The following is a 26,492-nucleotide window of genomic DNA, read 5'->3' on the forward strand; positions in this document are numbered from 1 at the left end:
TTTAATCTCTAAAAATTGTGTTAAGAAAATAGCCTAATTTTAACTTAATTAGGAAAACTGCTAATAATTTCTTATCTTGACTAGTTAATTTTCCGAAGTCAATTAATGAAGTTTACTTATTAGAAAAATAATTTACTTAATTATTTTCTCAAAATATAGGGTTTTTAAACCCTCTTTTAATTTATCAACTTATAAATAAATTAAATCTTTTACTTTTAGAAAGAATAAAAATTCTTTAGTAAAATAATTCTCACTTAAACTCAAGTGGTATTTTAGGTCAAAATATTTTAAGACTTACAAAGCTTTTATCTTGTAATAAGCAACAAATGTATTCTTTATCTTAAGTTCCAAAATCTCATATTTACACTAAGTGTGAAAACCTCATTTTTCCCATTTTTAACTACATATTTTGTTAGGTCATAACTTGAAATTTACTTACCCAATTGTTTCCAAAATTTCCCAATTCAATATTTGGTATGCATTTTAGGTCTTTGTAAAATCTTATGTCAGGAGGAGTATTTTTTATTGGTGAAAATATTTTCCAAACATTGAGGTAAAAATGACATTATTTTCAAGTCCTTAATTTTGTCCAAACTTTGGCACTTAATAACTCTCAAACCGTTCATTATTTTGTTACTAAAATTTACAGTGGAATACTAGGTTATGCCAAGATAATGTCCACCATTGTTTAGAAAAAACTGGATTCATTTGACCTATACAGTGGCTGTCCAAACTTAGTCCTGAATTTAAGAATACGAAAATCAGTTTTTTACCTAAACATTAAAATATCATAACTCACTCATTTCTAAACGTTTTTTAGTGTTTCAAAAGCTCAAATTCATTTACACCATCTCAAAAACATCACAGTATAATTTATTTTTACAAAACCAGTGTATATTGGATGCTTGACCCCTTGGAAATCACGGCTCAAAACTTGTATTTTTGTTTTAGGGTTTTCAACAAAACCATTAGGAATTTTGGTTCCTATTTTCAAAAATCAACACACAAGCATCATAAAAATTATAAACCAACTACCATAGCCTTATTACATTACCAATAAGAAACTTTAAGCATTAAATATACAAAATAATACTTAAAAATAAAAACCATACAAAAACAACCATAAAAAGTAAACTTTTTACCTATTGTTGTTCTTGCTTTAGGTTTTGATGTTTCTACTGGCTTTGAATCCTTCAAAACTCTTTCAAAACCTTAACCAACTCCCCAAAAAACATAGATAGTTAGCTATTGAAAGACCTATGGTTAAAACTTTACAAAAGTCAAGTTTTTTGAAACTTTATTTTAGGGAACTCTTCCTAGACCAAAGCTTAAGCTTCCAAGCTTTCAAAGTGTTCATGATTGTTGAAAAGGGAGAGAACACTTGAGAGAATTTTTTTGAAGTGATGAGAGTGAGAGTAGATAGAATGGGTCGGTTGAGTGAGGGTTTGGATGAGCATGACAACTAAATAATATCTAAACACTTGAATGTTTTACCTTTATCACTTTGTCTCATTAACCTTTATTTAAATGTGATTAAAAATTAATCGATTTGGTCCACACAACTAACATCCTCACATGGTCGGCCACCTCTTTTCTATATATGTAAATTTTTTTTTTATAAAGGTTAATAAATATTTCCTAAGAAGAAAAATCCAAATTTACTTTCTATAACTTTTTTCACATATATAATGTTTTAAAAATAAAACTTAATATATAATAATTAAATTAAATGTCTCTCACATTTAATTTAATAAATCACAAAATACAATTTAAACTAAAGTTCCAATTATAAAATAAAATTCCCCAATTCGGTAAAATTAAGCATTTAACACAAAATGTCCTAAAATTTCCATTTCCTCTTAGGTTTATTATTTTTGACAAAACATTAATTTTTATGAATGTATTTTATGCCCAAAATATATTTTTCATAGTTTTTCATTTTATTTTCTGAGATTTTTACCCGATTAGGGTTTTTGTGTCGGTCCAAGACCAAAAGTCTTATCTTGACTTTTAATCACAAAATTAATAATTTGGCTAGAAATAACTCATGGAAACAAATTTCAAATAAATATAATATTATTTAAAATAATATTCTTAAGTCAAGGAAAAAATATCCCAACCCGAGTCGTTTACAGGTACCCGAAACGCAAGACGTTACATGTATGATAGGATTGGAACTTATCCAATAACCTAATGATCGGTAATGATATCTACCTTAGGTCAACCCGTTATTGATTTAGTATAGTTGTGTGTAAGGCCATTGTTACTAAGCATTTTCGCTTACCTAGATGTTTCATGTCGTAGGTAATTGCAAAAGCAAAGTGGAGTAGTGAGCACCAGAGTCTTCTTGCAGATATGCACATGTGGCCTGACCTGGGGAGGTTTTTGATGGATCACCATTTTGAAAAGAAAAGGTTGGAAGTTTGTTATTTCTTTTGAGATAATTGTTTTGTTATAACTCTGTTGAAGAGTAGTTGTATTTCTGTTTGTTAAACTAAAAGTGTGCGCACACGATCGTGTTAAAAGTTTTTTTTATATGGGTTTTCAGTACAATGAGTTAAAAGCTTAAATTTTCTCATGATTTTGGTCTTGTATGTTTTGAGGGTCAATACACCTGCACTATTATCCACCCAACTCTTCATTGCATCATCTAGCCCACTATAGAAGAAGAGATGTAGCGCACAAAATTTATTTTATTTATTTAAATTGTGTACTTTCTTTGAATTAATAATTGTAAAGTGTTAATTGTATTTGAATTGTATAGCAGAAAATATGTGATTTTTATTTATTAATTGATTTATTTAATTAATTTTAAATGTGAGTTCTTGAGTTTTGGTTGTGTGCACCAAGGTTCATAGTTAGTAGAAATGCACCCTAGCACTTGTGTGTGTGCATGTGCATGATTGCATGGTGAGCATGCAATAGTTTTTCCCATGAAATTTTCTAGATTATTCTTTTATTTATTAATTAGTTTTTATTTATTGAAGAAGGGAAATAATGGAAAATTACATGAAGAAGAAATAGAGAGTGAGTAGTGTGAGAGACAGGGAAAAAGGGAAGAGAGAGTTCACCTTTTTCACCCTAGGTCAACTTTTCCTATTCTAAGTTTAAGGAATTAAATAAAATGGTAAGGAATATGGGGATTAGCATTTCTATGGGATGTGTTGGGTCAAATTGGGTAAGTAGATTCGGAAGAATTAAATGTTTGTGTGCGTGTATTTTTGTGTTGGACGTGAGGTAGAGAGAGGGAAGGAGAGAAATGGGTATTGGTTTTCCATATTTGGATAGTTGAAAAATCCCTTTACCTCAATGTGATTGTGAGGCAAGAATCAAGGGAATTCATTTGGGGAACTTTTCCATTCACACTAGGATAGTTTCCACACTTAGGTTAGATAAAATTGGAACAATTGAGTCTTGGGGACTCATTCTTGCTACCATGAAATTGAGAGAGAAGAGAGAGTGAGAGGGTTCGTGAACTAGAGAGAGAAGCACAAAAAGAAAGAAAGAGCGAGAGAGAGAGAGGAAAATCGTGAAGAGAATGAGAAGGAAGAACATGTTATTGTTTCTCTTCTTTTTTTCTTCTTTCTTTATGTTGGTTTCGAAAACCCTAGGCTGATGAAAGGTGGTGGCCATTTTGGGTCAATGATTTCTAGCAAGAGAGGTAAGCGATCTTCTTGACCTCTTTGTTGGTTTGATTATGTTATGACCTTGTTGTATGATTTTGAAGTATGGTTGGTGGTTGGAAAATATGTTTAGAAGGAAAGCTATTCTTTTGCTTATTTTGGTCTTGATGAACAATTATTTGGTGTATGTTTTGTGCTATAGATATATGGAATGCATGAGTTGTTTCGATGGCTTGATTAGAAATATGTTGTGTGGTTCATTCTATTTCTTTTGAGTTTTGTTAAATATGTTTCTAGATTTAGGAATATGATGTTTATGTTATTTGTGTACCATTATAAAGCATGCTAAGGTTTAGGTTGTGGTTCTTGGTGATGATCTATGTTAAAAATGTTGTTTATGAAATTTAATGGTACTAGGGTTTCGGCCTAGGGGTTCCCATTCTTTTAACATTTTTGTTTTATTGTTTTGTTTACTTTGTTATCACTTGTGAACTTAGAAGCATGCTAGGGTATTTAGGTTTCAAAACTTGGTATAAAGATAAGAGTTAGTTCGGGCCATGCTATTCTTTGAAATGGTAATGTCTTGCTATTAATTATGCTAGTTTGGTTCTTGTGTATAGATGGTTAGATTCTTGTTGTATGTTTATAATTGTTTCTTGGAATGCATGAATTGTGGAAACACGCTAGATGATGATTTAAACATCATTCAAGATGTATTTTTAAATAAATATGCTTGATGTATATTTCTTATTTTGTTGTAGTAATTAATCAATGATTTTAAAAATGTCTAAATTATGCCTCAAAAATTATATTTTAGAACTAATGTAAACAGGAGATAATTTTTTACATTTTAACGAGATTTTTATTTAAATTTAACACATGCAGTTTTTCTTTATATTTTTTGAAAGAAAATATATTTTTGTCCAATTATTTGAATTTAATAGAACAAAAAAAGCTTGCTGGAAATTTTGTTAATTCTTGAAAGAAAATGTCTTTGAATTTCAACATATAAGACATATGCTCATATAAATTAAGCCCTAGATTATCTACATGAAAGATGTGATTTTCTATACTTTAAAATATGGAATATTTTAATTAAAATAATGCATTTTTTATTTGGTAAAATAATTAATTAAGTAGCATTATTTTTTTATGAGACTAAGTAATTTTTATTTGAGTAAAAAGATGTTATAAAGAAACTTTACAAACTTAATTAAAATTATGATATTTATGAAATGTGGTAACCTTGAGATATCATATTTTTTCTACAAAGTTAAATATGTAATTATTTTATTTATCCATTTGGTAAAAGGGAGTGAGTACCAAATTTATTATATCTTAAATAATTTTGTTAAATTATTTACTATTAATTAATTTTGTTAAATTAATTATTTTGTGAGAAAAAGAAATAGAAAAAAAAAGGTTTACTGTATTTTGTTTAATTTAAGAATAGTAAATGTGATTAATGTTTGGTAAATGACAACAAAAGTAAAATAATTCTTTTAGTTATATTTTGAGTACGATTTTAATATAGCCTTGCGGTATAAGCCAAGTTTGTAAAATATTTTTATTTAATAAAATCTTACGCGATTTCTAAGAATTAAAGGACTAAAATCTACCAACTTCTACGCATGTTTCAAGAGACTTTCTCACATACGCATGTCGCATGCAAGTTTAGTTTTACTTTCAAAATACATCTTTTAATTGAGTGAACATTTGTTGTTTGGCATTCATTGAGATTACGATAGTAAGTTGGGAGATATTCTCTTAGGATTTTATGTATGATTTTGAGATGTAACACGTGGGGTGTGTTTGTTGGGCATGTGTAGTCTCACTTGATATTAAGACAAATGTTTTGGTTGTGACTTTAGGCTCATTGTGAAGCATCCCGCTATTTAAATTGTTTGGACTTGAGGTAAGGAAGTTAGCTAGAATTTCTATGAATTATGTTATGAGAAGTATAAGCTATTATTGTATGAGATGAATGAGCTATTATGTTATGATATGAGATGCTTGTATATGTGCTTGTATGTTTTATGAAAAGCAGAAGGTTGTTAGAGTGTTGAACGCGACACAACAAAAGAGCTACTAAGGATATGACATAACTCATAGGGCGGACGCGCGAAGGTTATTCTTGGACCAGAGTTCTTGTTTACCTCATAGAAGAGGATTTATTGGTTTATGCTTTACCAGTTGCCTCCTAGAAATTGCATATTTTGTTTGTTATTATGATATATTCAGATAAAGTGTACGATTATGATATGGTTATGATCTGATATGATATGTTATGAGCTGACGTTAAGAAAGTAGATGGTATTGTGTTTCTTTGTAAAAATTTTAAATTTATTTGTACTTCCTTACTGGGCTTTTAGCTCACCCCCTTACTTCCTCTTTTCAGGTAGGCCATAGGGTTTCTCATTGGCACGCATTGTGATGTGGGGTGTTCCAAGATCTAGGCATGTATGCCGTAGGGTGTCCATGAACGATTAAATGATCCAGTTTAATGCCAAGAATACTTATGGAGTTGTTTATTTTATGTATTATGTTTTATTATGCTACAGTTGGACTTAATCTTTTATTTTTAAAACTGCATAAAAGACACTATACTTTTATTTCAAACAAATGGGTCCATATTACATGTTTTTTAAGGCCCCACTGAACCTTTTAACAATTATGGTATTTTTCTAATAATTATCAACTGGGTATCAATTTTACAAGAGAATAAAATAGGGTGTTGTTACAATAAAGTAAGAAACTCTCTTGAGACATTATTATGACATCTATCTATCAATTCATTGAATCTCCCCCATGCAACATAGAATGACTCCATATATTGTTGGTAAAAACCCATGGGATCATCTTGATTAAATATTTTATATGTACAATTAAGCAGTATAAGCGTAGTGGATCTTAACCATCACATGCAACATCAATATCCATGTAGATAAAATGGAAACACGAACTTGATCTCAAAATACTAAACAGTGTATCAATATTAACAAAAGAAATTCTTAAAGATTGGTCATCGACAATGGTGCCAAAAACTAGTTATTGATTTTATCAACCTTATGCAAGAGCACGTATCGTAGCAAGTAGTATATTAAAACCAATACCACAGAGACTAATATTTAAGTTGTTAATTACAAAACATTATTTTTCTTTCAATCCAAATTAAATAATATTTCAAGAAAATTAAATAAAGATTCAAGAAAATAACTCTAACACAAAACAAGATTTCAAGAGTTTAAAATATCAAAGTCATTATTTTCCCCCTATATTCTTTTATATGTATCTTTCATCATCTTTAATTGAATGTTCTAGTTGCTAGTCTAGGATTCCTAAGTATTCACAAGATTTTCTTAAATCACAAATGAATCTAACCAATAGATTGATTCCAATAATCCTATAAATAATTTAAATTTATTAGTAATATTAAGTCTATCCCTAATTTGACTACCTAGGTGATTAGGTATATTCTTATCCTAAACGCAAATCAACATAAACAACTCAATCCTAGGCTATATCTATTGGGTCTAATTTAGATTTTTTTCTCCCAAGTTCCACCTAAATTACTAATTCAATTTCAAAGTTGATTTTTATTTGAAAAGAAATAAGCATAAACAATTATAAACAATTAATATGAACATCAAAATAAAGAATTTAAAAAGAACACTTATTTATAAACGTAGGGTTCCATTAAAACCCTAGAAAAAGAATTTAGTTCATCATCTTAAAATAAAACATCAAACAAGAATAACAATTCTTGATTTAAAATTCAAAATAACAAGATAAAATAAAGAAGAAGAAAGGAAGATAATATCTAAAACTATAAGTGATGATGTGTCTTTAATTTTTAAAATGTAATGTGGTTATGTATTTTCTACCCACGTTCAGATTTTATCTCATGTGATAACCTTAAGAAAAATCATGAATTCTCTCTTTAAAGGGGCTTTATTGCGACACCATGATCCCTCACATGAAATCTATGAGGGCTCGCATGGCTTGTTGTCCAAAGAATTTTTCTAATTCGATCTTCCTCAGTAAAACTTGCATAACTTTCTTATACAAGTTCCAAATGAGATGATTCAAAGTGATTAAGAAAGCTGAGAAAGAGATATACAACTTCTATTTCATTAACATTTCCTCGAAAATGCTTGGATCATAGTCGAACAAGAGTTTAAGTTCCACCTTTGTGTAACATGTACTAAGTTAATACAAAGACTTGAACGAGATATCATAGATTAACCTTAAACTTAATAGTTTTTTTTAGATTTTCAATCATAAACACCAATTTAAATATGAACAATATTACTTTAAGAAGATAAAGTTAAAACACACTAAAATAATCAAAATCCTTGGAAAAGATAATGAAAACAACCCTATTTCATAGAGTTAACAAACAATGCCTGAGGGTAGCGCCTCAACTATTCCAGCAAAGGTGTTCTATAATCTTAATTAAATGAAGCTCCCACTTTATTTAGTGATTACAAATTATTTTATATTATTTTCTTGAATTAATTCCTCTTGTATATATATATATATATATCAATATATATATACTTATTGATGTATATATACTTAACTCAAGATTACATTAATATTATTGAATATTTTCTAGATAAATATCATGTAGTTAAATCCACACAAATATGAGTGAAAAGTATTAGTTTTATTTAAATTCTCAGTAAATTTATGGCATTAAATTCTTTAAGGGAACACAATCTATCAATCTCCTACTTGTCCTAAAGCAAGTGAGACATGTCGCATAATCCTAAGCCTAAGTAATCTCTCTCTTAGCTAGCAAGTGCTAGCATCTTTATGAAAGGGTCAACATAATTGTTTGTGGATTCGATCTTCTAAATGATCATATCCCCTCTATATACTATCTGTAGAATGAGGTGGCACTTATGCTTTATATGTCTGACCCTCTTATGACTTCTTGATTATCTTGAGTTGGCAACCACTCCACTGTTGTCACAATAGCGAGTGATTGGTGTGTCCATATCTAGAACTACATTCAAATCACTCAAAACTTCCTAAGCCATACACCTTCTTTAGCTACTTTGCAAATAGCTACGTATTTAGTTTCCATGGTGGAGTCAGCAATGCATGATTGCTTGATACTTCTCCATACAATTGTTCCACCCCTATGTATTAAGATTGATTCAGAATTAGATTAACTATAATCTCAATATGATTGGAAGTTTGAATATGTATATCCTTCGAGAATCAATTTCTCTTTTGAATAGACTAGTGTTGATCCGATTTTTTGTGAAATTAGAATTATAAATATAACGAAACGAGTTTAGGCTTGAATAAACTGAATTAAAGAAAAAAAAATTACATAAAAAATTTATGTGGTTAAGTGGTTAAAATCCAACTAGTCCATGAGTCACTATTATTTCTGAGTGTTTTTCTTAGAGTGCATAATATGGGATTATTTCTCCAAAGTTCGATACATAAAAGCTATTGTCCCTTTCGTTGTTCATTTTCCACCTATTTAAAATGGAGAATGAACATGTTAGGGTTTTACATCACTTTGGTTAACTACCGATAATGATAATATTCACTAAGTAATTGATATTTAATAAAATAAAGGTGTGCATAAATTTGAATATCTCCTTACAATGGAAGAATCTCAAATCTTTAAGGATTTTCCAGGGCGTATCTTTTATCGTCTATCTTTATCGAGCTCCAACTACACCATAATAACTCAAACAAACTTATTGCATGAGATGAGCTAACATGATAAGTCGAGCTCCAATCATATAACCATATCATGAACTCTGACTAACTTGTGGCGACGTAGAAAATACGAACTTGGATAAGTATTCAGCTCGTGTTGGGATAAATCCAAACAATCCTCATTCCCATAATTTAATTAAGGATATTCGTGACTCACACTACCTACCGTTCAGTACCCTGAGTTGAATAGTATAACTCAAGTTTTAGGGTACAATATTTTGCCCCAAGTCTCTGCTCATGCGAAGCTAACTCCCTCTCACCTTCTAGCACAAGCATAGTAGAGGCTTTTACACTTCCTCTTAGGTAAACATGTCCACCTACCCTTTCGAGTACCTGGACACATGTCACTACATCATAGGAAATCGTCTGATTCTTGAGTATATTTTTGGCAGACACGACTTTTTTCTTTCTGCTGCCATTTCAACCATTTGAGTATGACCATTCAATTTGAAACCTTTTAAATTGAACGATTCCCCTTTCTCCATTTATCTCCCCTATAAATATCCCCATTCTTTAATTTTATTTCTTCACTTTCCCCATTTTTATGGAGCATCTATGGAACTTTGAGAACTAGAGCTTTCCTTTTTAATGTTTCGAACCATTCCACCACCAAAGGCCATAGTTTCAACTTTATCACCATCCAAGGCTTAACTAACCTAGGCTGGATACAATCAACAACAGATTTCTAGGTAAGACACTTCACCATCAACGTTTTGTGGAAAAATCAAATTCAACGAGGATTTGGCCCTAATCAGTGAAATCCGGTTGCCCAATTCCCCCCCTCGCAGCTTGGTGGCCTTTTCTTTGACTTTAATGTGTGAATAAGATTACAGTGGTATTGAAACCATTAAAAATGGTTATCTTTATAGGGAGATTTATTGTTTATTTCATAAGTTATAGGAAACTTAGGAGTTATGTAAATTCAACAGTTTTATCGTAGTAAAAATCGCCTTCAATCGGGGTTTCTCTTGCATGAAATCTGAGAATAATTTCATACCTTCACTAGGTGGTAGCACGTGCCTAGGGGGCGTGTGTGGTAGAATAGGAACTTATCCCTTGCATAATATTAGATCTCTCAGCCTGCCTTTGGGGGTTTTATTGACTATCCCATTTTACGAGCTGAGTGGTACCTCCCCCGAACTCCCAGTCCAGAGTCACCTTTTATGCGCAATCAATGTTTGATCTGTCATCACGACTAATATTCCTAGCTATGTCAAGAGGTCATCCTTTGGGATACACATCTTCATAAGGTTATTTATGGTTGTCGACACACCTTACATCCTCCAGCTCACCCCGAACCCTTAGGTTTCTCAAAATCCCTAGAGTTACCCTAAAATTGTAACCTAACAGTCACCATTTCTTTTCATCAAATCAGGCTAATTTTACATATTAAACCAACTAACTTGAGTAGGAAACCATCAGTTCAACAAAATTCTTGGGCTTCTAGTAGCTAACTCGAACAAACTTTTATTCCCCACATTGGTCCGATGGTGAAAAGAGAAGTAGTGACAATCGTGCATAGTTTCTTCAAAGCTAAGCTCATAGAGTCACAGGTCACATCCATCGACCATGTTAATGCAATCATTAAGGAATATGGCATTATTATCACGGTAAAATTCTATGGTCGCATTCCATATTCGAGTGAGCACGCATGTTCCAACCTAGCGAATGACTTTAAGGATTGGAGTATTGAGCAGATTAGAGTCGAGGACTTTTTTCCCTTGAATTCCTATTTCATGCACTTCATCAACTAGGTGTAGATAATGCCCTGTCAGCTCCCTCTAAACTCGTACATACCACTAGCCGGCCTAAAGTTTTTGTTTCATATGATGCACTGGGAAGCTCCCACCCTGGAGGGCATCTTCTATTTCTTATGTATAAAATCCAATCCCGATTCAAAGACCAAAGGTAATGGATTTTATTATTTGACCAGATTCCCCACGACATCTCCCATCATCAAATTGCCTGGCCACATGAACGATTTTAAAGATATTTACTTTATGACAAACGGGCACAGGAAGAGTGAATTTATTTATTTTCGCTGTCTTGGTAAACCTTGCCTTTATTTATCTATATGTAAATCCCTTGTTTTTAGGTAACTCCTAATAACCTTACATGTTGAATGTGTTTTTTGTGCAAACATCTACCAGTGATATGAAGCTTCGCTTGTGAGGAAGTCTTGGTAAAAGCAGCTTGTAGCCCTCCCTACTGAGGAAAAAGAATGGACCAAGCTACTCAATTATCAGAACTTACAGCTCTGCGGGCTTCAAGAGCTGTGGCGGACCTTAACCATTTATTCTGCAAGCTCGAGCAAAAAAACCTTCTTTCGTTGCCTGAAAAGGTTGGGGAAGATGAAACAATCAAACCCCTAATTCGTTGATGCCCCTGCTCATCCCTTACAATTTTAGATCTGTCTTCTACCCAAGAACGTGCCTGATCTAATTCTAAGGTCAAGGTAACATTCATAGTGACATTAACCAGATTTTTTCCATACTCTGATAGCTTGTTATGACCCTCACCATATGGTGTCAAGATCTCTTGATCGTGATAACAATGTTAGTCTCCAACAATGTTTTGATTCCTTGGCACCACATTATTACCTTGGCTTCCCTCCGAACACCATCCTGGTAGATAATTTCTTCGCCCTTAAAAATAGAAAATATTTTGAGGATGGGACAAACCTCTGACCTGACTTCCATTTGTCTACAAACACATTATTCTCCATTCAAACATATGGTGAATATGATCTCGGTCCAATTTCAGTTTCACCCCTGAGCTCGTACACCACTAGGTCATGATTCTTATCGATCTCCACAAGGTCACCGAGGTTGATATTGTTGCCCCCAATAGCCCAGCCATAAATATCCTAGATTCTTCCTCCTGCATAGAGGGTAGGATTTTTTTCCTTGAACACATACTTTATTTTTTGGACAATTATGTCATATTGATAACTTTGTTTTCTCCACGATACAACATGACAGGGTTGACTGATGTTTTTGTGGGTCCTCCAATAAAAAAGGCCATGGTCGTTGGGTCTAAGATGATGCCCTCTCAAACAGTTCTGGCTTCGAGCTTGCAACATGCCTTCATTTGTAAGGTAGTTGCTCCCCTCTTTCTCCTTGAGGTGTCATCCCGATTGAGTTGACCATCCCCAATCCTCATGTTAGTCCAGCTCATACAATAATGTCCCAAATGGCCAACTGGGTGAACAAGTTAAGGCCCAGTGAGTTCAAGATCTTACAATCTGATTCCTCATCTAATTTAGCCTCTCAAGGCATCGAGTTCACTCTGACCGTGAGTATCAAGCCCGTTTTCATATCAATATGAATATTTACCTATTTGTTACTCACACATTTGTTCCCTTTTTCTGTCAATAGGTTGCACTAACGTTCATGGGAGTTGAGAACAAAGCCTAGATAGAGATCGAGTTGGCTAAGAAAGCCTGGGAGAAAACGAAGCAGAATCTCAAAACTCAAGGAGGAGCTGAAGACAGACTAGGAGAATCTCAAAACTACCCAGGAAGTGTTGAAGATTGTCCAAAATGAGGTTATGGTAGTTATGTAGTGTCCCAGAATTTTACTTAGCTAGATAGGAGTAGTAGTAGTAGTAGTAATAGTAGTAGTAGTAGTAGTAGTAGTAGTAGTAGTACTAGTAGTAGTAGTTATTATTAGTTTGTATTATGTTAGAATCCATGGATTTTGGTTCAAGCCGGGACTTAGTTGGAAACTCATAGCAACAATTATGCATTTTATAAGTTTAACATATAGTTTAGAAATATTAATTATAACATAAGGTTTGATTAATATTGCTGGTCCTAGTTATATTGTTTATTATAACCTAAGGTTTAGATAGAACTAATAAGAGTATGATACTTGTCATAATCATGTTTATTAAGGATTTAAGTATTTATGATGAATAGTTTAAATAAAAGAAAGATCAAGAAGCTCTAGAACCTTCCAGCAACTGTTAGGATAACGCTTAGACTCAGTCGAAGCTGTTTATCCAATTCAAAATATGTTGAAAAAGTGAAAATACGTGTTTGATATATCAACATATGCCGATATATCGTAGGTATAGAGGATGATATATCGCCTACGGAAGATGCGAAAAACATGTCAACTTTGCATGAACGTTCGAACAGGGCTCGGGAAAATGGACCAACCGATATATCGCCCCTGGTGCTTCATTTTTGAAATGTTTGGTTTTTAATTTTGAAAAAATAGCCTTAACAACTTAGACCTGCATTTGAACGATTTTGATCGAGTTCTGGGCATCTTTTGAATGAAAATTCAAATCATTTTCATTTTATAATCATTTATTTATTCAAATTAAAAAGGGATTAGTTTCACTCCTTGAACTCTATAAATGTGACCTAGTACTTAGCCATTTTCTTCATTATTCAAGCAGTCTTTAGAGCCTTCAAGTTTCTAAGGTTATTATAGAGAGAAACACTTGGGTTTTGGGTTAAAAGCTTTATCATTCTAAGTTTTTCAAAACACTTGGGAAGTGAGATACAGTGAGATTTCAGTGTTGAGGTTTAGATCAATTCATAAGATCATTCAAGGTATTCTTATCCTTAAGTTCAGTTCTTTATGGTTCTTTAGTTTTCTTTTATTTTCTTTTCAGATCCTAACTCTTATTTATAATTCTTGGTTAGGTGTTTAAGTTTCTTGAAAACCTAAGGTTCTTCTCAGTAAGTTTCTTCTTGATGGTTTAGTTTTCTTTTCATCTCTTTTCTTTAGAAACTCACCATTCTTACTGTTGGTTTTTAGGAGTGTTCTAATCCCGTTCTTGTTCCCAAATATCTCGGTTTTTTGTAAGGAAAATAGGATAGATTATATGTGCTTATATGTTTATGTTATGATATGTTTTATGCTATAATATGTATATGTATAAATATGTTTTATAGTCCTTGGGGATATGACTTGTTTAGTTAACAAGCCCCAAGAATATGTTTTTAGTCGCATGCGCATATGACTTGCTTAGATAGCAAGCCCCAAGAATATTTATCATTTTCATGGGTTAGAGTTATGATTTACCCTACCTCGATTAGTAGACAGAGGACCTAGATGGGTTATCATATACTACCATGTGATCTAACCTACCTCGATTAGTAGACAAAGGACCTAGATGGTTTATCACATGCCATGTTAAATGGCCATTAATATTGTAGTCCTATATGATATATGTTCTTATAGGACCTAGTACTCAGCCATTTTCTTCATTCTTCAAGCAGTCTTCAGAGCCTTCAAGTTGCTAAGGCTATTATAGAGAGAAACACTTGGGTTTTGGGTTAAAAGATTTATCATTCTAAGCTTGTCTAAACACTTGGGAAGTGAGATACAGTGAGATTCATTGTGGAGGTTTAGATCAATTCATAAGATCATTCAAGGTATTCTTATCCTTAAGTTTAGTTCTTTATGGTTCTTTAGTTCTCTTTTATTTTCTTTTCAGATCCTAACTCTTGTTTATAATTCTTGGTTAGGTGTTTAAGTTTCTTGAAAACCTAAGGTTCTTCTCGGTAAGTTTCTTCTTGATGGTTTAGTTTTCTTTTCATCTCTTTTCTTTAGAAACTCACCATTCTTACTGTTGGTTTTTAGGAGTGTTCTAATCCCGTTCTTGTTCCCAAATATCTCGATTTTTTGTAAGGAAAATAGGATAGATTATATGTGCTTATATGTTTATGTTATGATATGTTTTATGCTATAATATGTATATGTATAAATATGTTTTATAGTCCTTGGGGATATGACTTGTTTAGTTAACAAGCCCCAAGAATATGTTTTTAGTCGCGTGCGCATATGACTTGCTTAGATAGCAAGCCCCAAGAATATTTATCATTTTCATGGGTTAGAGTTATGATTTACCCTACCTCGATTAGTAGACAGAGGACGGAGATGGGTTATCACATACTACCATGTGATCTAACCTACCTCGATTAGTAGACAGAGGACCAAGATGGTTTATCACATGCCATGTTAATGAGTTAATGGCCATTAATATTGTAGTCCTATATGATATATGTTTTTATAGTCATATGTTTTATAGTATATGTTTATGATATAGTCTTATGTTTATGATTTATGATATGTAATTGTTAGTAGACTTTCCTTGCTGGGCATTAGGCTCACTCCTTTATTTTTAGCTTGATGCAGGAAAATAAATATGGAAGGCGAAAGGATTTCTTGGCAGTTTGGCTTGTGTGTTAAGGATGAATGGATTGAATGGACTGCATGTTGATCTAGGATGACGTTATTTATTTTGATGTATTTATGCAAATAGTAGTTAAACAATTTAAAGTTTATGTTTTATGTTTTAGAAACGGAGGGATACCATACCATATCACATTTTATTTTATATTTTTACTTTATTTTGTATTTGTACAATATTTTGGGTTTTAAATAAAGTTATGTTATTTATGATGTATGTTTCTCAAAATAGTAGTTATGTCTAGTGGTTTTAATGGTCCAAGGTCTTAGAAATAGTTGGGCCATTACATGTTCGGGAGCAAGCTTGGACGAAGGTCGCCCAAATGGCTTCATCCCACAAGAAGGAGCTCGAAGATGCTCTCGAGATGCAGAATGACAAAGTCTTCTACACGGTTTGGGAAAATAACCAGTCCGCCAACTTCACCTTCTTGGGGGATCTAATTGAGCAAACCATTCAAGGCTTCCAAATCAATCTTTCCAATGAGCTCGCTCCTGCCCCTACTGAAACTATGATGGCTGAGGACCCGAGTGAGGAAGCGGTCTCCTCCAAGGCTGCCTAGTCCGAGCTTCGATCTTCATTGTTGTGGTTTTTTTTATCGAGTGTATTAAAAAAGCTGAGAAAATATATACTTTTTTATATTGTATTGCGACCTCAAAGGTTTGGACAACATAGGTTTAATTTCTCATAAACCCGTTTGGTTATAACTATCTTTTACTATTTACCACAAAATGATTTTTTCTCTTTATAACTTTCAAATTCAAACTATAGTAGTTCAAATGTTTTCATAGAGAATTCTTAGACTTGATTATGACCAGGTATATTTTTATTTTACTTACAAGCTACATGTTTTACTCAAGCCTTGTCACTTTGATTTTTCAAACTAGTTTTTCAATATGTTCTATTCTAATTACATAGATTCCCCATGCATTTTTTTAGCTTGGTTACTCATTTCCAAACTTCACTTTCATACTACCTTGAATTTTTCAAAGGTTCTATCATGTTTAGTATAATGATTATACGTACTTGCCCCCAAGTGATTAGAATATGATAAGATTCTAGGTTGTTCTTAATTTGTTAAAATAATAAAATATAATGAAAGTGAAATGGTACCATGTTTAAACTACATAACAACCCTTAAGTTTATTTATTTAATACTCATAAAAATAAAATGGCTTGTATAAGCCTTTATTTCTTACAAAAAAAACTACCTAAATTATCGACTGACTGATAATATTTCCTAAGATGAAGTGAATTCCATGTTTGCGTCAAACAAACTAACTTGAGGTTGCCTTCTTTAAGGATTTCTACGATCCAATATGGTCCTTCCAATTTTGTTCCAAGTGCTCCATCTTTAGGTTCTTTGTTTGCGAGAAAAGCCCTTCTCATAACCAGGTCTCCCAGCTTGAATCTTCGTTCTTTAACCTTCAAATTATAATACCGAGCTATTTTCTGCTGATAAGATGCCAATTTAAGTTGAGAGGATTCTCTTTGTTCTTCTATCAGGTCGAGCGAAGATTTTAGGAGATCGTGGTTTTATTCCTGATCATGGAATTCTGGTCTGTGGGAAGCTACACAAACCTCGACAAGGAACATTGCTTCACTTCCATATGCAAGTGAGAATTGGGTATGTCATGTGGAGGTGCAATGAGATTTTCTATAGGCCCAACGTACATGAGGGAGTGACTCGGGCCACTATCCCTTAGCTTCTTCTAGCCTCTTTTTTAAGGTTGATTTTAGTGTCTTGTTCACTTCTTCAACCTGACGGTTAGCTTGCAGATATGCCGCCGAGGAAAAATTCTTGATGACACCATGTTTTTCACAAAAATTCGTAAATAGGTTGTTGTCGAATTGAGTTCCATTGTAACACATGATCTTCCTTTGTAACCCGTATTGACATATTATATTTTTAACCTCAAAATTGAATACTCTTGTTGATGTGATGGTTGCTAATGGTTTTGCTTCTACCCATTTAGTGAAGTAATTCCATATGACCACAACATAACAAACTTCAATTTTTCCCTTGGGTAAAGACCCGATTCAATCTATTATCCACATAGCAAAAGGCCAAGGTGAAGAGGGCATGGTTAACTCGACAGGTGCAACCTAGGCTACTTTTGAAAAGTGTTGGCCCTTATCACACTTTTGGACATACAAGGTTGAATCCTTGTTCATTTTTTGCCAAAAAATACCCCTCTTGAAGTATTTTCATAGCCACACTTTTTTCCCCAACATGATCTTTGCAGAATCCCTCATGGACCTCTTTTACTATGGATTGAGAATTTATGGGGCAGGCACACATAAGTGAAGGTATAGAATGTCTCCTCCTATACAATGCTCAATCAACCAGGATGTATCTCGAGATCTGATACAATAACTTCTGAGCATCTTTATTGTTCGTTAGTAAATTTTCCAAGGTGAGATATTCAGTTATTGGGGTCATCCAGGTCGATGTGCATGAATCAATTAGATCTCAAGTGATTCTTCCTTCTCTATGCTTGACTTTTTAAGTAATTCTACTATAACTACATTCAACTTGTCTGCTTCCTAGGTTGTTGCAAGACGAGCTAAATGTAGAGTCCCAGAACTTTACTTAGCTAGTTAGATAGTAGTAGTAGTAGTAATAGCTAGTAGTAGTTATAGTATGTTTATTACTGTGGATTTCGGTTCAAGCCGAGACTTAGTTGAACACTCGTAGCAACACTTATAGATTTTATAAGTTTAACCTATAGTTTAAGAATATTAATTATAACATAACGTTTGATTAATATAGCTAATTATGAAGATGTCATTTATTATACTATAAGGTTTAGGTAGAACCAATAAGATCATGACACTTGTCATGTGCATGTTTATTGAGAAATTAAGCATTTTTTATGAATAGTTTTATAAGAGAAATATTTGAAAGCCCCAGAATCTGCCAGCAGCTTTAAAAACATTATAGGACTCAGTCAAAGCTGTTTACCCTATTCAAATTAAGTTGAAAAAGTGCAATACGTGTATAATATTTCAGCGTATGCTGATATATCACAGCTCTAGGGGTGATATATCGCCACACGGGGAATACGAAAAACACGTAACTTCTCACAAATGCATCATCAAGCCTCGGGATATAGGCCTAGGTGATATATCGCCTACAATGGGTGATATATCGGCCCTAGGGCAAGATTTTCAAATGATTTTGAAACCGAGCTCATTTCATTCCTTAACCTCTTAGCAAGCCTCTGAACGTTTTGACCGAGTCTTAAGCCTCTGGTGAACGAATATTCAAATGTTTTTCAAGTAATATTCATTATTTTTTATTCAAGCTAAAAGAAAGATCTTTTCACTCTTTGAACTCTATAAATAGGACCTAGTACCCAGCCATTTCTCTCATTCTTCAAGCTGTGTTCAGAGCCTTCAAGCTGCTAGGTTTACTATTGAGAGATAAACAATTGGGTTGGGGTTGTAAGCTTTATCATCTTAAGCTTATTAAACACTTGGGAAGTAAGATATAGTGTGTTTTTCAATATCGAGGTGTAGTTCGGTTCTAGTACATTCAAAGGTATTCCTATTCCTAGTTCATTTATGTATGTTTCATTAGTTTCTTATAGTTTTTCTTTACTCAAATCCCAACTCACTGTTTTCCACTCTTGGTTAGGTATTTAAGTTCTTTAAACTTAAGATTTCTTGTCGGTAAGTTTCTTCTCGGTGGTTTAGTCCTCTTGTCATCATCTCTTTTCTTTAGAATACTCACATTCTTCTTGTTGGTTTTAGGAGCATTCCAAATCCCATCCTTGTTCTCATAAATCCCGGTATTGGTAAGGAAAATAGGATAGAATTTTATATGTTTATATGATATGTCTATATGTTATGTTATCTTATATTATGATATGTTATGTTATGTAATGTTATATGTATAGTATGTTTATAGCCTTGGGCATATGACTTGTCTAGCTAGCAAGCCCCAATGATTTATGGGCATATGACTTGCTTAGCTAGCAAGCCCCACAAATCTATTGGGCATATGACTTGCTTAGTTAACAAGCCCCAAGTAGTATAATGGCCATTGTAGTATTTTATGATATATGTTATTAGTATATGTTTATGATATAGTATATGTAAATGTTTTATGTTAGTAGTAGATTTTCTTTGCTGGGCATTAGGCTCATTCCTTTTTTTTATGCATGCAGGAAAATAGTTATGGTGGCAGAAAGATTCTTGGTAGCATGGAGTTGTGTATTGAGGAAGAATGGAGTCGATGGACTACGTGAACGATTCGAGGATGACGTTGTTTTTAGTCTTTTTAATTATATTTTCTATGTATTTTCCGCACTTGGTTTTGTAACAAATTTATTTAAGATTTAAGTTATGTTTATTTTCTAAAACAATGGGATCCCATACCATACCCTGAATTTATGTATTTCAACATTTACTTAGAGTTTTTAATAAAGTTTGTGTATGTTTCTTATGTATGTTTTCATGAAAGTAGTGTCTATGTATAGTAGTTTTAATGGTCCAAAGTCTTAGAATTAGTTGGGTCATTACACTAAAGCACCTGCATTAGTGTTCTGTTAGCGGGGGACTTACTCAACTGAGTAAAATTCAAATTCAACCAATTCTTTCTACACTTTATCCAAATAACCTGCCATTTTTACTCTACGAGCTTGATACTCTCCCAAGACCTAGTTCACCACAAGCTAAGAATCGCTAAAACATTGGATGAATTTTGCTTTCAACTCCTTAGCAATCTTTATTCCAGCCAATAATGCCTCATTCTCACCTTCGTTGTTCGAGGCATTAAAACCAAATCTCAATGATGAATGAAAACGATGTCCCTCCAAAGTGATTAGTATTATTCTAAATCCACAAACAATATTCAAAGTTCTTGTACCAGTTCTCTGATTGGCTTTTCTTGGAAACTGGTACATTCAACGACGAAGTCAACTAGGTTCCGCCCTTTAATAGTAGCACAAGGTTTCTAAATAATGTCGAACTGACTGATCTCTATTGCCCACTTCAAGAGGCATCTCGATGTCTCTCGTTTTTTTAAAACACACCTTAAAAGTTGATCATTAAGACGTGAATGGAGTGGGAATGAAAATAGGACCGAAGCTTCCTTGCGGCCAACATGAAGGAATACATGAGATTTTCCGTCAATGTATATCATGCTTCTATTCCTAACAGTCTTTCGCTAGTGTAATATAGCGATTTCTGTGCTCGAACTTCTTCTCGAACTAAGGTTGTACTAACCGCATACTCTGTCACAACCAAATAAAGATATTAAACCTCCCCATTTATGGGTTTTAATAAAATCAGTGACTCGTCTAGGTGCAATTCCAATGCCTTGAATGTTTGTTCGCACTCAGTACTTGATTTGAATTTCTTGGTCCCTTTGAATTGGTTATAGAATGGAAGATATTTATCTGTAGATTTTGACACAAATCGATTCAGTGATGCCACCTTTCCATTCAGACTTTGTATATCTTTATGCATTTTTTGAGAAGACATGTTATGTAGTGCATTGATTTTTTTCCAGGTTTTCCTCCATGCTTCTCGAGTTCACAATAAAGTCAAGAAATTTCCCAATTAGACTTCGAATGTGCTTTTTTGGGGATTCAATTTCATGTCAAAGGCTCTTAGTATGGTGAAACATTTTTCCAAATCGGCCTCATGGTTATCAGTCATTTTTTACTTGACCTGCATGCCATCAACGTATCCCTCCCTGTTGCGCCTATCTGGTTAGTGAACATTTTGTTCCCTAGTCTTTTGTAAGTAGCTCCAGTATTTTAATTCAAATGGCATTTTCATCACGTTTTAAACATTGTGTTCAGACATAAAGCTTATGTGATCTTGATTATTTGGGTTCATAAAGATCTGGTTATATCCAAAGTAAGCATCCATGAAAGAAATAAGCTCATACCTAGTTGTCCTCCATTTACCATTTGGCTTAGATACGAGCATTGGACTAGCTATCAAAGGTGGATACTTCACTTCCAGAATAAAGTTACATTTCAGAAGTCAAGCTACTTCCTCTTCTAGGACTGCCCATCCCTCCATCTTTCCTGAGCAGCCTCTGCTTCCCTAATAAATTAACATTTAAAGTTTACATGATAATATGGGGGATGATCCCAACCATATCTATGTGGGACCACACAAATAAGTCTAAGCTTCTCTTTAAGAATTCAACAAGATTACTTTTCTACTCGACCTTAAGGTTCTTTCCTATTTTGATGTTCTGATATGTAACATTCTCATCAAGTACAACTTCCTATGATTCATCCAAAGCCTGAAGTTCTAACTTCTCCTCGCCTATGCGAGGATCTGTTTCTTCAAGTTCGGAGACTTTTATGTCCATGATTATAGGTTCCTTAACTTCCTCGAGGATGACCATGGATTGGTGACTGGACTGCGATTTACCTTTCATTGCTATGTTGTATCATTTTCAGGCAGCCAATTGGTCTCCCTTGACCATACATATTCCCGTAGAGGTGGGAAACTTCATTCCCAGGTGATGGATGGAAGTTGTTTCCTCGAGGTCGATCAAGAGTGGTTGACCAAGAATGAAATTATAAGCAGTTGGAAAATCCATGACAACAAAGTCAAACATCTTTATCGCTATTCGAGTTTCTTCCCCTACGATTACTATGAGCTCAATGGTACCTATTACAGCTAGGCCTTCTCCGGAAAATTGTATAAGGTCGTTGAGAAAGCTTTAACTTCCTGGACTAAAAGTCCCATCTTTTGCAGGGTTGATCCAAACAACACATTAACCAAACTACCATTATCAATCAGTACCTACCTGACTCTTTTATTGGCCAGCTGAACAGTTATCACCAAAGGATTGTAATGAGGGAATTGGACGTGACTAGCATCCTCCTCATTGAAAATTATCGACTGCTTGTCTACCCTCTGTTTTTTGGGTGTCCTCTCTTGTAGAATATGAGGAAAGTTTCATGGGTCCTCAATTCTTGGACATATCTCTTTTGTGTACCCTTGCTCATTCCCGCCATGTGAGGTTCACCTTCCATAGTAACGATATAAACTCCTTCTACTGGGGTATTGCAAGAATGTTTTGTTGGTTTACTTTAACCAATATTTGATTTGGCACATGCTATCGGTTTGAGTTTACTCGGTTCCAGTCATATTGGGCCAAGGTTCCATCTCAAATGAGTGTTTCAATTTAATCATTCAGTTGGCAAAAATCTTCTATGGCATGTCCAATATAGTTATGAAAATGTAAAAACTTGGTAGGGTCTCATTTAGCCTGCTGATTCTTCATTGGTTTAGGCTTTTTCCAAGGAAAGCATGCTACATTAGCCAGATAGATGTTTTCCTAAGCATCTGTTAGTTTGGTATACAGGGTGAAAAATAAAATATACTTCTCCCCCATCGTTGTTCTTCTTGTTATTAGCTTGAATGCCCTCGCAATTTCCTTTTCTCTTATTATTCCTGATCTGACCATTGCCAATTCTAGGGAGTGTAGTTACATGTACATTTGGTATAGCTGCTCCAGGCTGAATGACCATGTTATTGGATGCATCCATCGTTAATTATGCTTCCTCTAAATTTATCCACTCTTGAGCTCGGGATAAAATACTCATCCATATTCTTAACTCCCTTCATATGGAGTTATGGAGTTCTTTCCACAATTGACCTTCTGGAGTTATTCTAGCTTGCATCGCAATTAACTTAGTGTTGTCATCCACATCTCTAGCACGTACAGTAGTGTTGGCGAATCTATTCATAAAACCTTTAAGGTTTCCCTAGCAATTGCTTGATGTTAGCTGGGGAATCAGCCTCTACGCGTCTTTCCTTCGTAGCTGAGAATTATTTCTTGAAATTGGAAGAGAGCAAACTCGAATGTGTAATTTAATGTCTTCAAAACTTGTCAAACCACATTTTAGCAGCTCATGTTAATGTTGCAAGGAATAGTACTCACCAAAGATCAATACCCACGTTATGAGCTCACATCGGGGTGTTGAAAGTTCCAATGTGGTTATGTAGGCCAGTAGTTCCATCATACGTTGTCGTATGTGGCATCTTGAAGCCATATGGCTATGAAGCTGCACCAATGTGAGAAGCAAAAGGTTCAAGTTCTTCATCTGAATCATCAGTATCTTTCTTTTTCTCAATTAGTAGAAGTCTCATTTGTTCTACCACAAAGGCCAGCCACTCAAAGGTTGGATCCCGAACTACAAGATTAACAAGGAGCTAATTAATCTGAACTAGCGCTGTACAAGTTCTGGTCCATCTGAACTTCAACTCAGTTATTGGGGACATTCTTGATCTCACATCCCTAAGTAGGATCGTCCTTTGGTTTAATGTAACTTTGTTCACAATTTGAATTCTACTACCTCCTTTGTGCGTTGAAATGTTCGTGCAAATCAAATGGAGTATTGTTGTTATAGCTTCATTCTGTGTTTAGGTGATCATGCAAGTCAGGCTTTTGCCTCCTACATGATTGAGCATTATAAACGCTCTTCGGCCTACTTTCATGACGGCTCTCCATCCAATAACTTTCTTCTGTGATGCTTAAATCTTGGTTGTGAGAGTGAGGTGGTGGATCTGAGTTCAAGGAGGAGAATGATGGAGAATAGGTGATAGAGGATAATGAATAGAATAAGTAGCTTGTCGACCACTTGGTAACATGGCTTGGAGGTGTTCCACATCTACTGGTATTACTCTCTCCTCCAATGGTGGTATTGTTGGGGTTTTATGCCCTAATTAAAACCCAAATACTTTGTAATCTCATTTTATTATCAATAAAAGAATAGAAATCATTTTTTGACTTGGTCAATCACTTTTCTCACATGTTTTATTTTCATGATTATTTGTTTAATATAAACTTCTATTAAATCCCGAGCATATAGCTAATCTTATTTATAGTGATGTAATCACAGTGGAATATAAATATGATTATATGTTCAAAATAAGTTTGTCCTAAGATTTGTCAGTGCATAGGATTTACACTGACTTGCCAATCTAGGATATGATCTACTCACACATTATAGTGTTATGTTCTTTCCAGAACATTAGCAAAGTAGATAAGATCGGATGTATTTGTTACATTGAACAGGACCGATATTGACAATTAATAAGATAAGTAAACATACCGTTATTATCTATTCTAGTCATATCATATAGTTGACCATAGGTCAATTTAATCTCAATTCTGAGTGGTTAGTGTTCTAACTGATTGTATTATTTGAGTTCTTTGACTTGTTCATAACCAGCTTACCCTACAGACTAGCCCATACATACATATTGGGAACTCGGTAGTATAATTGAGTGGGAGTGTTAATCAAAGATATGAACATCTATAGCTTCTGATGAAGAAGTGAAATGATGGTTTCCTTTTAGTTTGGTTCAAGGTGTTCAATGATAGAGATCTCATTTCAGTAATTAAATTAGTTTACTGAAATATCATTTACAAGGAACTAAGTGTTTTAAGGATAAAATACAATGACGGGTAAAACGGTATTTTAGTCCCATCTCATTGTATACCGTCTATAGAGGATTGAGTGACAATTATGGTTGTAACAATGGACAACTAATAACATATCTATATATGTTATAGAGCGTTCTATGAATTCGAGAGTGCAATTCCGAGTCTATAGTGGAGTCACGAGGAATTAATAAGTTAGAAAATTTATTTGTTAGATTTATGATAACTTATTGGAGCTTGATTTCATAGGCCCATGGTCCCCATTGTACCTTGGATAAAATCATCTAGATAGTCTCAATTAGTTGATTTAATTATCAATTAGTATTATCAAAGTTGACTAGGTCAATTTTGGATAGTTTCACATAGTTATGTAATTTAGAGAAGAAAAGAGAAATTATGGCAGATTCATTAATTAAGTTAAATTGGTGTCTAAATTAATAAATAAGTTTACATCAAGGTTCAAATTATAAATGATTAATTTGATAAAGGATTTAAATAATTATTTAATTAATTAAATCCATAGAAAATAATATAAGCCTTAATTTTAAGTCCAATGGGCTTATAATCAAATGGGAAATTTCACGGGCCTAAAGCCCATGATAATTTCGACCTAGGGCTTCAAATTGGCTATTATTTTATTAATTTTTTAATTAAATTAAATGGCCTAATTGAGTCTATAAAAGGAGTGCTTAGAGAGAGTTGAAAACATAAGTCTAAACATAAGTTTAATCACTGGTTTTCTGATAGTTTTAGATTCTCTCTAAACACAAGTCATTTTCTAAGCCTCTTTGTTATTTTCTCTTCTTCTCTCTGTATCTATCTCATGTGTTGAGAATTTCCCACACTAGTCTAGGTGATTCTAAGGATACATTGGAAGACTGTGAAGAAATTAGTAGAATGATTCAGTTTCTTGATAATACTCTGCAACAGAAAGGATACAAGAGTTAGAGAAACTGAAGGAGGACTCTTTCATTCCGCTGCATATACTGTAAGTATTCTTATCTTTGTTTCTTTTTGTATTCAATTTTGGAAACATGTTCTAGGTTATCTCATATTAATTTGTTTAATATTAGATCTACATGAAAATAAATAAAGATCCTGTATCCAGTTTTCCTAACAGGTGTATCATCCTGATTTTCTCTGCCAGAAGTGGCTTGAGCTGTTGGATTAGGAGGGAGCCCATCCTTGTTTTTTCGAGCTATATGATTAACTCATTGATGTTCAACTTGGGGCGCTTGCCCTCCTACTGGCAATTGCGTACTAGGAGTTGCTGTCTTGATAGAGCAGTTGACATTCGTTCGGGGGCACCCTCAGGACTTAGTTCATTGAGATCCATTTGTCCTTCGAGCACCTTGATTTATTGCAAGTGGCAATCTATCCATGGTTTCATCAATGCACCTGTTCAAACTAGCCTATTGATCTTTCATATGAGCGTTCTCTTGCTCAACCTGCCCAAGATAGTATAAGGACATCTGAATTTCTCTCTGTGG

This window comes from Humulus lupulus, chromosome 1, assembly GCF_963169125.1.
Source record: "Humulus lupulus chromosome 1, drHumLupu1.1, whole genome shotgun sequence".
Lineage (NCBI taxonomy): Eukaryota > Viridiplantae > Streptophyta > Magnoliopsida > Rosales > Cannabaceae > Humulus > Humulus lupulus.